This window comes from Temnothorax curvispinosus, unplaced genomic scaffold (assembly GCF_003070985.1).
Source record: "Temnothorax curvispinosus isolate PA1 unplaced genomic scaffold, ASM307098v1 QBEX01008353.1, whole genome shotgun sequence".
NCBI classification, from domain to species: domain Eukaryota; kingdom Metazoa; phylum Arthropoda; class Insecta; order Hymenoptera; family Formicidae; genus Temnothorax; species Temnothorax curvispinosus.
In genome coordinates, this window is record NW_020218133.1 from 229405 (window position 1) to 244639 (window position 15235).

The following is a 15235-nucleotide window of genomic DNA, read 5'->3' on the forward strand; positions in this document are numbered from 1 at the left end:
AACCTATCCACACAGCTGCGTGACATTTCAAACCCGTAATTCCGCAAATCGATACGCAACGTCGTGCACAACGCGCCGTACCGCACATTCGATAAAAATAAGTTGACATTTCGCTGGTCCGCAAGATCTTCGACAAAGGCGGAAAGAAAGCAATTCCCGTCGCGGGCAAAGTTACAGCACTCGTTTCCCGAGGCTGCATCGCTTCGTGGTCGCGACCAGATGTGCGGAAAACTTCGTATTCTTGCGGGACATCTCCAAACAAGGTTTGCGCGCGGCTTTCGTCCGCGAGAATTCGCCAGAAGTCTGCGAATAAACGCGCGACATCCGCCGCAGAATATATTTTTACTGGTCGAGCGGATACCCTTTTTGCGTATCACCACGATTCGGAGGGGAGAAACAAGGCACACACGTGCGCGTGCAGTGACGCGCGAGCTGCTGGAAGGCAGGAAGAGCATCCTTGAGAATGATAATTTGCTTGCGCGCCATATCATCGCTGCGCAATGATTCCGAACGAATTTATGTGCGTTTAACAGCGGCTCGTAATTTTCTCGCGAGAATTTATGGGTTTTAAGCTTTTTCAACATCGAGTGTCTGCCATTGCGAGATTCTCTGCAAATACGCTCAATATTTAACACTCCTGTTCAGAGTTGAAGTATACGCGGAAAAAGCGGGCTTATTGTATTTTTTTAAAGGCCAACGTGGTGATCCATTTTCATAAGCTTCTATAACTGTACAGTTTCACCGACAAATATATTACGAATTATAACAGAATTTTATTTCATGTGAAAAATAACAGGCTAGACACACACACACACACACACACAGGAAGAGAGAAAGGGAGAGAATTTAATACTCGAATTGCTTAATGAAGAAAAAATCAAATGTCGATAAGCTATCAATGTACATCTATTCAACTCCTATCTAACATAACCGAGAATAATTACTGTAATCTGTAATCCGTGCATACGGGTTATTGAAATAAACTGTTTATCTGGGAGCCTTCATTTAATTCTACGATGATATCGTATAGAATTATGACGTACCGCCGGCAAATGTAACGGTCAACTTTCGCGTGTGTGTGGGTGCAAGTATAGCTCTCGCTCCATTCGCTTTAACTGATACACCGCTGCGCACCGCTCATTCGAAACTGGCGATGAGCCAGATGGACGATATTAATGTACATCGCGCACGTACTTCGTAACGGCGCGTCGGCAAACACTATTTTAACGGCGATCATGTTGCCTACACGATATCAGCTTTCTGTTTGCCGGCGGTTGATGGTTTTTCGGTTTTTTTCGCCCTTTTCATCGTCGCGCCGGCCTAACTCCGACGTTATAACCCGATGGCGATTAATGGAACCGAAAATTGGAGAGACGGACCAACTATAGTTCGAGAAAAATTCGCGATTAACGCCACGGATAGTCGCCCCTACTGAAGATTGAATTCCAACTAAAAAAAAAAGAATGTTCTCGACACCTCGAATGTCGAATATTTTTTTCCTTTAAAATTCCACGTGAAATTGTTGCGCAGAATAGAAGATAGCAAGGTGAATCGTGAATCCAACACGGGCAACAATGGACATAAATTATCTAATGTGCTTTTGAAGTAAGAGTCCTTTAAAATTTTTATCGCGAGTAATTTCAACGAGTCTCTTATGATATGAAATAATTATATATAAAAACTGGACAGCCTCCAGTGACGTGTAAAATAATTTTAATTTTTTTCCACAAAAATCAGGTCATTTCGCGGCCCATGCATGAAACGTCATGACTACGCTTAAGCCCCGCCGACTGTACTGCATTCGGCAGCCGGGGATAACAAATGGCACGGCGGAGACCGCTACAATGGTGGCTGAATATCGCGGCATTTTTCTCGCGGCTCGCGCTCTCCGCTCTCTCGTTCGTCAGTAACAGAGAGAGGCGCAGAGTGAATTTATTCGATCGCCGCGTCGACGGACATCCGCCTCCCCGGGTCGCACAGAGAGATACGGGGCGCACAATTCTCCGCACAATTCCGCTTAGATTTAAGCGACATCGGGTGCCGCGCTCGGCACAATAGCGATGATTGCCGAAAATTAGCTGGCGCGCGAGATACGGGATACAATTGCTTTTCTCTCTCGCAGGTCTGCGAGAGCGAGGCCGATTGCGAGCAACTGCGAGCGCGCGACAGTTCGTACGAGAACGGCGTTCAATTTAACGCGAGAAAGAGGCGATCGTGCTGCTGCATAGCCGGCATAGCCAGCTACGCACGAGGGGAAGGGCGAGCTGCGAGCGCGCACGTTCCGCATGGCGTACGGATTGCGGAGACAATTGCGACTTCCTCTCTGCAGCATAGGCGCTGTATCAGTAACGCGAACTACCGTGTACCTACTACCGCCGTTAAATCACTTTAATTCCCGGCGCGGCCGGTGTCCGGAATCAACGGGTTTTCTCTCGCGCGCGAGCAACTCTTTCACTGGAAAACTGGATGACCAGGAGTACACCCAAGATCGAGTGGCCGACAAAAGCTCCGCTTAAAATCGCTCTCACGAAACGAGATATCTCACGCGTATTAATATCATGGGTAAATTGAAGATCCACGAGAACTGACGGCGCAAACGACCCGGATAATTAAAGATGCGGTCACCGAAGATTAAAGGATTCCACAATTTTAATTCAATTTGCGAGAATCGTAAGGAATTAAATACGGCGAAATTACGTAGCGGTCTGGCGCTACGGGGAATAACACTGTAGGAGTCCACTGCTCGTCCCAGGTCAGGTTAATACAATTAATTTAATCCTGCAATGTTTCACGTTCGCGCCCTTTTGAATTCCAAGTAGCCATTCCAACAGGTAGGAATTCAAGCAGGTATTCATTTACAACCGGCGGTTTTATTTCAGCTTCCCGAAGGGAGGACCGTGGAATATATTAAGGCTCCTCCTTAGCGTTATAGAACACGCAGAAGACGCCCTTATACCCGCGCAATTTCCAGGAGACTTCTTTTTAACGACGCCAGGCGTAAAAAACTTTTCTCTACCGCTCGTGTTGCGCCGTTACGGAAGTTTGTCCTTACATAATTGCATTCTGCGCTGCCATCGCTCTACCTCACCCCCGAAGAGTCGCAATCCATACAACTGGCGAAGCAACAAAAGGTACATCTCGCGATCTTTGTCCCGCGTATCTCGCGGGAAGAATAAATTAAGCTCGATGTTTTCTCTTGCGACGTAAAACTTTATAAAAACAAACGTTTGATATTAGACAAAGAATTTTTCAGTCTACTTCAGATTCGGATCACCGAATCGTGGCAAATTCTAAATTTTTGAAATTCTTAACCCTTTTTATTCCAAGATATTTAAATCCCGTCGAGTTTAAATTGAATTCTTAGACTTTTGACTCTAGATTTGACTTAAACTTTAAAACTACGAATTACTATACCGTGCCATTAATGTTTAATGCACCACACACGCACGATTGCATCGCGACATGCGGCAGCGCGAGATCTTCGAGACCCGCTTAATAATTTTGTCGCGCCTTAAATATCCATAAAATAAAATGCTACCGGGGCCTACCGTCTTTATGGCACAAAAGGAGTCGTATAGCGGCGGATATAGGTTACGGTCGTTTCGCTCGCGCTGAATATTCCACGCTTCATGCGCGACTGTATCATTTTTACTCGGCGTGGAAGATCTAAACCACGGCAAACGCGCCGTCGCACCGGAATGTTAAATCTCTTCGCTCGCTCACACACATAAGCGAGTGTGACTCTGACTGGAGCGCGCGGTGGAATCGACCGTCTGCATTAAGGCGAGGGGAGAATCAATAAACGCTAACTGCGATATAATATGAAACGAGGGAAGTGCAACGCGACGTATGTTCGACATGTTTATATGCTCGATTAATAACGAGACATGTTAATTCGTAGAAATACGAAACTTTAGAGGGTACGATAAAAACCGCAAGAAGGATATTCTCTATCATTTAAAATTACGACAATAAACACACGAATAATTGAATTCAAAAGAGAAAAGAAAATAATGAGAAGCGAATACGCGGAGGAGTCTCAATCCTCAATTCTGACATACTCGTTTTTCCTTCTGAAAACTTATTCAGCGCGCGATTAATTTCGTCGTCAAGATACGAGTCGATTGTTCGCCACGCGATAACGTGAGTAGGCGACATAAAACGTATATAGCCACGCACACGGTGCACTCGCCGGTGTATTGTTCCGCGAACACCGGCTATAAATATTCGACTGTAGACACGCTAGAGCGTGCTTTCTACACGATCGCGGAGTCGCGCAAGCCTCGTAAGAAATCGTGAGAAACGACGACGTCGCATATTTTTCAAGTGATACACCCGCCTCGTCCGATTAGGATCAAAAATTAAAGGCGGCCGTACGCGCGGCACGATAGCTTAATGGAAGGCAGGAGGATTGTTAATTATTAACCATGATCATTAATCAGTCCGCTCATGAAGGCTCATTTGTCCGCTCCTTGTGTTACGCGCGAGCGCGGAAATAAAAGCACAAAGGAGGTTTTTGATGGTCGGACATAAGAAAAGGGAAGAGAGACAGGCCTGTCGTCAAGGAAGAGGATCAACGTGTACTTCATAACGAATAACGAAGCGTACGCATAGGTATATAGGTACCTTTTGCGAGGAGATACTGCATTGCGGTAGAAAGAATGGAAGAGCCAAGTCGAACCGGAAAAAACTCCGAACGGGATACAGCTAAGTTAGACACGGATGATTATTGTTTCGCATAAATTGAAGCTGCCTGAGACGACTCGGGAAAATTTGATTTTAAAGGGGAGATAAAACCGACCGCGCGTTTCTTGCGCGTCTCGCGCAAATGCGACCTTTGTGAATTAATCAGTGGAGAATGTTCAGCTTCAAAGAGAAGAAACTGACGATAATTTTGTACATGTCACTTTTTAAACTATCCTTTAATATTCTCGGACCGTGTCCTCTATAATCCTAATCCTCTAGATATTTAAACCTAAATATATAGACTTAATTTAAATCTATATAACATTTGAAAACGTTAAATAATTCGATCACTAAAAATCTTTGGATCTAAAACTTTCAATCCACGAGAAAAGAAGACATTTTTTTCTAGATTCTCTGATTCGAATCTCTGGCTGATCTTGCTTATCTGATGAATAAGTTCGATGTCACAAATCCACCTCCGGCAGAATCTTAAAAAAAAAGGTAGCGTCGACCGTGCTGAGAAATGAACACATCACTGCCGGTGAGAGCGAATTTTCCTCGTGGCATACAAAGTAGCCCGCGGGACGTCAGTTATACGAAGGAAGTCACAAGCGGGTTGCTTCTTTTCCTGTCTTTTCGACCTGTCCGCGCCCCGCCGCGCCGTACTGTACCGCAAACGCGAGAGAATTTTCTCCGTCTGCAACCTTTCCTTAGCGCCCCTGCAAAATCCTCTCTCGTTTTCTATCCGCACCCATCAGCAACCGGGACGCTCGCCAAGGAGAGGTCCACACCGAATACGAATGACCTGGACAAATTAGGTCTCTCCCGAAGCAGTCTCGTCCACGTGCGGACGTGCCTGTTCTGCGATAGCTTGCGACTCGGACGCGTCCCGGACGTTCGTCAACGGTGCGACCGAGTTAATTAAAAACTCAGCGCGCAACGTAGAAAACGTAGTATCTATAAGCTGTTCGTATTTGTCGCGAAGGTAAGCTGCATCATCAGGCTACAGTAAAACGATGTTTTGCAATTAGGCATCTACGAGTATGATATACGAGAATTTCGTGCGCGGAAGTTCCTCTAAATATCAACGTTAGTCATATCGATGATATCGTAAGAGCACGCGCTTCTTGCCATTGAACGTGGGTGCGGTTGTTGCGCGAATGTCAACGGTGAACGATCGATGAATCCAACATGCACGATAAAGACGTGGCGCGTAAGGGCCGAGTGTTTCCCCCACGTTCCACGCCGGTGAGTGGCTTTGGGATTTGACGTGAGAGACAACCTCGTTCCTCTAAGTAGGCGTGAGTGCACTCTGGGGGGGCGAAAGTATACGCGGGAGCGACGAGAAACGGCGACGGACGAATCGAGGCGCCGTGTCAACGGTAAAGACAGCCACCGGAAAAGATTCGGAGACGCGTCAGTGCCTCGACTAACAGAAACGAAACCTCGGTGGGAACAGCTGAGCGACAACCGAACGAGCACGAATTTTTAAATAGCCGCTTATTATCAAACTACGTTTCCGGAGCGAATAAATTCGCGCTGTCTTGCGTAATAACGACACCGTTGCTATAGTATCAGACGATTGTAATTTTGAATTTAATTTCGCTTCATTTTTCTTCTGTTAATTGCGTTATAGATACTGATATAATTTGTACTAATAGATATTTTTTTTATTACTTTGAACAGCAATAATAAATGTAATTTGTTTGACGAGCGCCTTTTCTGTCTCTCTTTTTCTCCTTTCTCCCTGTTACATCAATTAACTTAAAAATGAAAGTTACATAAGTAAATTAGATCTTTTAAATATATAAGATTTTCTTCCTCTTGCAATTTTGATTCCTTAAAATTTAAATTATTGTTTTTAGAGTGTCATACTTTTTCATCGTTGAATACGTTACCTCGACTTTTTAATGTCAGAAATTAGATTTAATATTTAAAACTCCTAGGAGAAGGTATACTAAGCTAACATTTGCTAGACTTCGAGGCGCCCATCGAGTAATGAATATTCATGCCGGCGCGTTTCTAACACTTGAAAAAAGCGAGAAAGATGGGAAGTATGAGGAGTCAAAGAGCTCGTGTCAGCGAAATAACCGAGTAGGACTCCGCCGAGGGAGGAACGCCTCTTAGAAAAACACCCCCTAGAGCAACGAGAAACCTGACCCCCGACCGGACAGCTCAGCGTCACGAACTGCTATTATCTTGTTCCGATAAGTTCGCGGAGGCACGAGTTTTCCGAGCTGGCCAGCCAGTACTGCTGATTAACAACGTCGCTCGGGAGTTAACAAGCACACTTTTGCTCGCGCGTGATGAACGAAAGAACTAAATGCAATCTAGCGTGTAAGTGTATTTGCAGATAGTCAAATCCTCCGGATATCTTCCAGCGATTTATAATATAATCATTTACGCGTGCAATCTCCGCGGAATTCAAACATTTTGTAACTCCTGTAACCGACGTTGTAAAAGATATACGATCCAGATATACGCGAAGTGATACAGATCCATTTAAATACCTACGAATGTATCACTTTCCGGACAGTTAGATACTCCGGGGCTCGGATTTTTATATCCCCGGACTTTTATAACCATATACGGATCTATAGCGGTGCATGGGGATCCCTAAACTTGTACACGGTACCCAAGGCTTCCATTACATTAGAGTAGCGCATTTTTCTGATTTACGAGTACGAGCTGCAGAAGAGGGAAGCGAGTTTCCAGACTTATAGCTCACTATCTGGCTAACGCGGCTCGCATCGGGTTCCCCGGTTTCTTACATTCTCTCCCCCGATTCTCCTCGGAGCGACCGCTCATCCTTCGCTTTTTTCCAACCCCTTTCGCGTCCCTCTGTGTGTCCGACGTGTCGCGCGAATATCCCCGGAACCATAGTCGCCGTTGAAATGCTTCTCGCCTCGGACACCGTCCTTCCACCGGCATGTCTGTATAATCCGGGGAATGCTCTATTTTCCCTCGCCGGCGTCGACGCGCCACCCCTTTCTTCGTACGTACGCGATAGAGGCGAGGGTGCGTCAGTCGATGGTGATGATGGTGGATCCCACCGCGCTCCTGCCGGTCGTTTCCGGAGCTTTATCGAAAAATCCGTCGGGAGAAACGGAAAGCTCTCGTGGACGTCGTCGTCTCTTGCGGGACGTCGGAGGGTCGGAAAAAGATTCCGGCAAGATGGCGCATTCGAGGCGGAGGGTAAGGGAGAGAGAGAGAAGGGGTGAAGGAGACCATCTACCCCCCCACCCCCGATTTCTTCGCCGGAAAAGAGAAGTCCTCTATCTCGCCGAGCAAGATGACCATTAGACGAGGGTGGCTTGGCAAGCGTCTTTTTATTACACACATCCAAAGAAGTGCTCGCGCTTGTGTACGTTCCGTACTGAATTCGATGAAGCGGAGGAACACGACTACGTAGAAACGAGAAATCTCTTCACAAAAATTGTAACATTACATTCGAACGTTATCCTTGTGCGGTTTCTGTTATTTGTAGATCACAGAAACGTTAGCGCCTTTAAGCCCGCCAGGTCTCTTCGGATCGTTCTCAACGACCTCGTAAACAATCGTCCGTCCGTCTAATAGAAAAGTGGTTCTTCCTACGCGCGTGTCTTGAAAATCCAGGCTTTCTGTCGCCCTTTGACAGGAATAAATCTTCCGAAGAGGGTGGATTTGTCGGGGGTGTGACGTATATCAATATATCCACGGAATACAAATAAGCGGGAAAGACGGACGATATATACGTATCGTGGCACGAGGCAGAGCGCGGCAATAGGCAGGGAAAAGGGATACGTAAGGGTATCGAGTTCATTGTACCGCTATCTCTCCCTTCTGCTACTTTCTGATTCGGTCACGCAGAAAACGATGTCGTGAGGATAATAAATTTAAGGGTGTACCCGCGCGTCGTGCCGCGTAATCCGTCGACCCGATATCCAAAGCAGAATTGAAGAAATTTATTGTTACCGGGACAAAATCGCGAGAGCGTCCCATAAAATTTTACATAAAGTACGCGTACGTGACGGCGTTATCGAATCCACGACGAACCGCACTTATCTGCTCCGTCGAATCGCTCACCTCGTTTCGTCCGGAACGAAAATGCGTCGCGCGACCGTGAAGCAAATCGAAATTGGCGCAGAGATATTCCCCGCGAACGTGAAAATCGCGGTAGCATACCGACCTCGGAACGAGGCAAATGATTATAATGGATCTCGCAGAGAATTTATGTACGTCACGAAAGCTTCGTTATCTTCCCCTTGGAAACAAACGGTAAACATCCCTCCGGTTGTCGAAGAACGGAAGAGTAATGAGCCATGTAAAGAATTCAGAGATTTGAAGAGTCGGGAAATGTGCTTCAAGAACTCGTTAAGGCGTAGTTAGCGCAAACTTAAAAATACATAAGTAATAAGAAATACAGAATTTATCTGTCTAAAAATTCGGAGAAAGATGCTCGTCTCGTAATGGATCATGGAGACTTTACGTGCGTTACGAAAATCTTCATATCCATTTTAGGACAAAATGACAAGCTAACGATCGAAAAACGAAGAATTTTCAAGTTAAAAAATGAGAATTAACCGTTTAAAAAATTTAGAGACAAGAAATACAAGAAATAAAAGTGTCATTAAAAATTCATAAATTTTGCTATTTAGATTCAAAATGATGTTGATGTCCAAGGATCTAAATAAAATATTAAAAATCTTAGGAATTTTGCATATTGCATCGATATGCAATATCCGATATTGCGCCAGTAAAAGTGAATCTGCTTTCATAATATCGATTTAACTTAAGAGTGGCGACTATCACCGAGCGGACCGCGGGGATCAATCGTGTTTTCATTTCCCAGATTAGGTCACGGTTAATTAAAAAAAATCTTCGGTCGATCGGCCCCGCGTATACGCGGTTGTCCGTCCACGCTGTCCAATTCGCGGATTTGACGTTATTTCAATTAAAACGATCGAATGGCACGCAACGGAACGAAACGATCGCATGTAATTGAAAACGAACTGCATCGATTCCAACATCAATTGCTTCGGGATACAATGCCGCACGTAAATGTTCATCAACTCTTATCATATTAGTGGCGAATGGCATTGAGGCTGCATCACGATCGATTCAAGTTACACCGTACGTCTCCCATATTCGAAATGACTGACGTATATCATACTTATATAACTTTCTTGAACTACAATTCTTGAACTACAATTCTTGGATATTCTTAGATTATTAAACACGTTTAAATCCTTGAGTCTCCGATTTGTAAAATATTCGGATGAATAATAAATTTAACTTATCGCGAATGAATTTCATAGACATAGTTTGATTATAATTAACTTAAAATAATTATAATAGTTGAAATAGTTACAATGACCGAAGTGTCTCTTTGACGAACACTTTTCAGAAAATATTCTTATAATTTTCCTTCTATCGTGAATATATCTTTCTAAGATGTTTACGAATAAAGCTACTGTGTTCGCGCCAGGCATTGTAAGTTCTGGTTTAGCACTCGATTACATCCAGATGCGATCGATCCACCGATTCATGGTGGGTCGAGATGTTTCCGGCGGAACTTCGACACGAAGCAAATCCAAAATCCGGGATAACGAGGTCTCACCGTGGTATTTGTCCGGCGAGTGTCCGGCACCTGAGAACATTTCGGTTTCTGTAACTACGTAGTAAGGTCGTAAGGGCTGCGACCTTTCTTGCCACCGGGTCACCCTACACGATATTGCACTCTGGGTGGGATCTCCTCGACGCTTACGCCAGTATCGAAGATAATACACCCTTGAAAACGATCAAATGCCGTCTCCTCCTCGAAGGTCCACGGCACCTGCGCTGTGATCTAGTTTGCAACAACTTTCGTCGAGAATCCGACCGTTTTAAAATTTCAGTATCGCCGATGAGAGCGAGTTACGAATTTATCTCGATCGTATCCTCTCGTTGAAAATATCAAATCCGCCTAATGGATTTTACACAATTCATGGCTATTTGAATTTTATATCTGCGATCAAAAATTAATACTTTTAGAATAAAATCTTTTCTTTCAATTTAATGGAATTTATTTCAACAAAATTTTCTTTAACGAAACACTACGAGTTATCAAATTCTTAAATTCTCGGATAAGAACGTCAACCTCTTGGATTTCTAAGGAAATTGAAATTCAGCGGATGAGGCTGAACTAAACTGTTGACGCGCGGACGTTGGCAAACTGGCGCACGGCGAATTCTTTGCGTTCTTTTTTCCGCTCTTTTCGCATAGCATGCGAGAAGACAACATCGATCGACCGTCTAATAAGGAAGCCCGTCGTTCGTCGTGCCCGGTCGAGTTCAATATAGCGGACTTCAACGGTTTCCAGATTATTCGACACGATCGATTCGCCGCGGCACGCGTCGCGGCACGAGCTGCAATCATAATGGAAATGTTTGTCGCAACGCCGCGCCGCTGCTTGTTCTTTACTTCAATCGTACAAACGGTTTACCAGCATTTACTATAGCGGTATAGCGAACGAGAGCGGCCGCGTTTAGGATCGTGTTTCCCGGAGCCTTTTAGAAACTTGTCGATCCCCCCATTGCGTTGTACGAGAACGGCTGACTCACCGAGACCCAATTTCATCAAGTAGTCAATTTACACGCAAATACATGTCGTTTCCTGAAAATTCTGCTGATATATTTCTGTTCGAATAGAGGAATTATACGAGGAGAAATCCGACATTCCCCAAATCTCATCTATGTTTGATTAAATTTGATTAAATCGTCGCTTAAAGTATTTCTGATAAAAATTTTCAGAATTTAATCTCGATGACACGCACATTAAATTAATTATTATGAATTAATTCAGTCGACGATTGATAAATTTAGCATTACGCTCATCAGTGTCCGTAAGTTTACGCGTATCAATTCTTAGACATCGGCAATTCGTGAAACAAAGCGAAGCTCTTCACGCAGGGATGTGATTGTCGAGCGTAAAAGAAATGAGTCGATAAAACCAGATTGGATAACCGCATTTATCAGACGCCGCGGTAGCGCCGACGTATTCTCGACGGGGGGGAAAGAGCGCGGACCTAGAAAATACGGAGGAGATCAGCAGATTCCTACCGCGATCATCATTCTCCTCGCGGGGAGTTTTCTCGCCCCGGGGAAACCGTCCGCGGGAGACCAGGAAAGCTTTCGTCGGCGCGCGAACGGCAAAAACAGGGAACGATCAATTATCCTTCGAAGTTTTCCGGTCGCGGCTAACCTCGCGCGCGCTCACGCTGAGTGGATTAAGCGATTGTCCGTTGGATCGTTGGCGGCTTAGAGGAAGGAAGAAGTGGAAGAAGCTCGCGCGCGGCAGACAGGCAGGCGAGCGGGCGGATTCATTCCCCTGCTTCCGGGATCGTCTCGCGAGAGCGAGCACGGACCCGAACTTCGATCCAAGGACGGGACGGGGGCAACTAATCGACTGAAGTTAATTTTGAGAAAGTATGGCAGCCAGGCGACAGCGTTCTCGTTTCCATCGTGAGCGAAAGAGAGCGGAAATAAATGGGAAAGACATTGTGCGCGCCGTCCCTCCGTTTTTAGATCCTTATGTTATATTCTGGTCTTTCATTCTATTCTCGACAATCTTTATTCTCTCAATTCGCCAACGAATTCTCGACTCTTGATAATTTATATTTTTGACAAATATTTTAATTATCTATTATAATCTACAAATGTTTTAATTACCTGTTACAATCAGTCTGATTCATGCACGATCATGATATTCCAAGAGCCAAATAAAAACTTCATGTGAGTTTATAATTCTCAATCGAAGTAATGTAACTGAGAATTAATTTCTGCTTACAGAACACGATATCGATTGTGCATCGTCGCTACGAAGGCATTTACGTCAGAAACCCGGAACACACGAGGATACTACCCGGTCCCGCGAGAGACGCAGGAAAGAAACGGGTTTTCACAATCGCGAGCATAAAAGCGTTCTCGAACATTTATTCCCGAACAAGGTACGTTAGAGTAATACGTTTTCCCTGTCTATAGAAATAGCTGTCAACTCAGCACATCTACCGTTCCATTGTTCGCGGATTGAGACCCTTCGCGAATGCGGCGGGTGTCGATGTAGCTAAGATGAACGATCCGCCGTATTTCAAAAAGGATCCGCAACGCGTTTATATAGAGAGGGTAGCCCGGGTAGCCGCGCCACGATGTCGTTGATCAATGCGACCTGTAGTTAACAGAATGTACCGGCATTGATCCTACTCGGCGACCCTAACCGCTGTCGCATTGATAGAATAACACGCACGAGAAAGCTGATTTTAAAAAGTACGTAAACATTCGCACATGGAACACACATTTCCTTATTATTTTATAAACTTACTGCTTCATTAAAATAAAAAGTTATTAATACATTAAATATATTTATATCTATAATTATATAATAGTCTCGCAAACTTTTATATATTTTTTGTTTGTTTCCCCATTGAACCTGCGTTAGATGTTAAGTAGTAAGTTTCGATTTTTACATAAGAAAAATATTATTTATAACATTGATATGTAATTTGTCTGTTAAAATCAGAGTTGGAAGCTCAAATCGATCGATCAGACCTGCAAGAATGTAGCGCCGTTAAAGTACCTAACCCGTCCAATAACACGAAATCAGGGCGGTGTCGCGCGGCACGACGCGTCGCGTCGCGTCGTATCGCGCTGCGGACGTGACGCGAATTCGCTCAGCGGTGCAGCGGACGTCGCGGTGCAGTGACGGCGAGAAAAAAGCCTCACCGCGTACAGCCCGATTTCCCTGCGTATAAAAGCCGGGGGGGGGAGGAGGCCGCAGAACGGTTCGCCGTGCAACCCCCGCGAACCGCCGATCCCCCGACCGCCATGGTAAACCGCCTCGCGCATACGAGCTCGTATCTGATCGGGGTCGCCCGTGCACAATCATCCCTCTCCATCCGCGAAAACACGCATCAGTGGCTGACCATGTAACGCGCGCGGCGCGGCGCAGCGCAGCGCGGGATGGGTTTGCGGCGAGTTAGCGCAGCGCTGTAGATTTCCGACCGCGAAGCGGCGCGGCGTGGCGTCGCGCGACCTCGCGAAATAACGCGTGATTTATTCGACTCGCCATGATTTACCGACGATTTACGACGCCGCCGTTTGACCCGCGGCACCCTCGGCTCCTCCCCTCCTCGAAGTTCCTCGCGCGACAGACGGCATTGTTCGCCCGTGGATATAGAAAAGAATTAAGACGAAGGATACAATGCCCATTGTGCGTTTTTGACCCTAGCTTTAAAATGGATATAATTTATAATATTAAGTGTCTACAAACAAAGAATATTCTGTAGAACGTGAATGTCGCGTGTAATATTAAAAATTGAATAGTCCCCTCGACCTTATAGAGATATTCTAAAATTACTGAGGTGACAATGTGAAGCGATTTCGTTCGGTAAATGTCAGTGCGGCAACTTTTTCCCGACGTTCCCGTGTCCCATCTCCAATACGCGATGGAGCTTCCCCTCGCGAAACTGTCCGCAGATGCTGAAATAGGATTCACGCGGAGCGGATTACACGTGGACTATGGCGCGTTTGCGGACGAATAACTCGCGCGGGCGTCTCTCGTGAATAAGACATTTATGATAATGTCAGCCTCGTGCGGAGCTTGCGGAAAATTTAGCAACAGCCGCGAGGAGAATTTCTTGTATGTCCTTCTCTCCCTCTCTCTTATCCGTCCTTTCGTCCCCAAAATTTCTATTTCCCAAAATTCCCTGTCTCGCTTCTCTCTCGCCTTTGCAAGGTTTCCACCGACCTCCCGCCCGTTCGCTCTCGTTTCCTGCGCCATGGGAATAGGAAATGAGGTTTATTTAGGTCAAATCCGCGCGAATTTCTACGACCTCGGGATACGAAATGACACTCGTCCTTTTGTCCTAACCGTCCTAACCGTCCACGCAATTCTAACACTCTCTAAATTGTTCCCTATATCAAAGACTCGCAAAATACTCAAATATCCAAAGGTAGTACTTTGAAACAATATTCTATTCTGAACAAATAGGTACTGTCAGATACTGGGTCTCAGAACGCTAAATGAATCCGTAAGATATAAAGATTAAAAAATGTAGACAGTTAAATGTTGACGTAAGCGAAATTCTGCTTTTGAACTATTTTCCAGTTTATTGCAACTTGGTTCTGCGTTGACAGCTAATTTTCCGGTTTTACAGGTGGTTCACAAAAGTCCTGACAATCTGAAAACTTGAAAATCGAGTTGTACTATCGCAAGAATTCGCGGCGACACTTTCGTGCGCTTATTAAAATTCCTCCCTCTCTCCGTCTTTTCCGCAACATAATTATAAAGAGATAACCAAATTCAGTTCGAAATTACTTTTGGCTTCGCAAATTTGCACGTCACCAAACTGCGAGAATCGATGCTCGCGCGAACTCGTTGATCGACCTCGTGGTGGCCTGTGGGGGCCTGTGGGCAGCGAAAAGGAAATTAAAGTTTGATGAAAAGTGCGTCGGCGCAAAGTGTTTCAACGTGTTGTCGCGTCGACAATACGTTGAGGTACCTCATTTGACGGCGTTAAATTTCTGCGGTGTCG

The 15235-nt window shown here is 45.2% G+C and overlaps 1 protein-coding gene across 7 annotated transcripts in view; it reads right to left on the reverse strand.

Annotated features, from left to right (window-relative positions):
- The window catches only part of LOC112457842 (fasciclin-1), a 222842-nt gene that overhangs the window by 158909 nt on the left and 48698 nt on the right, over window positions 1–15235 (reverse strand). The window lies entirely within an intron of this gene.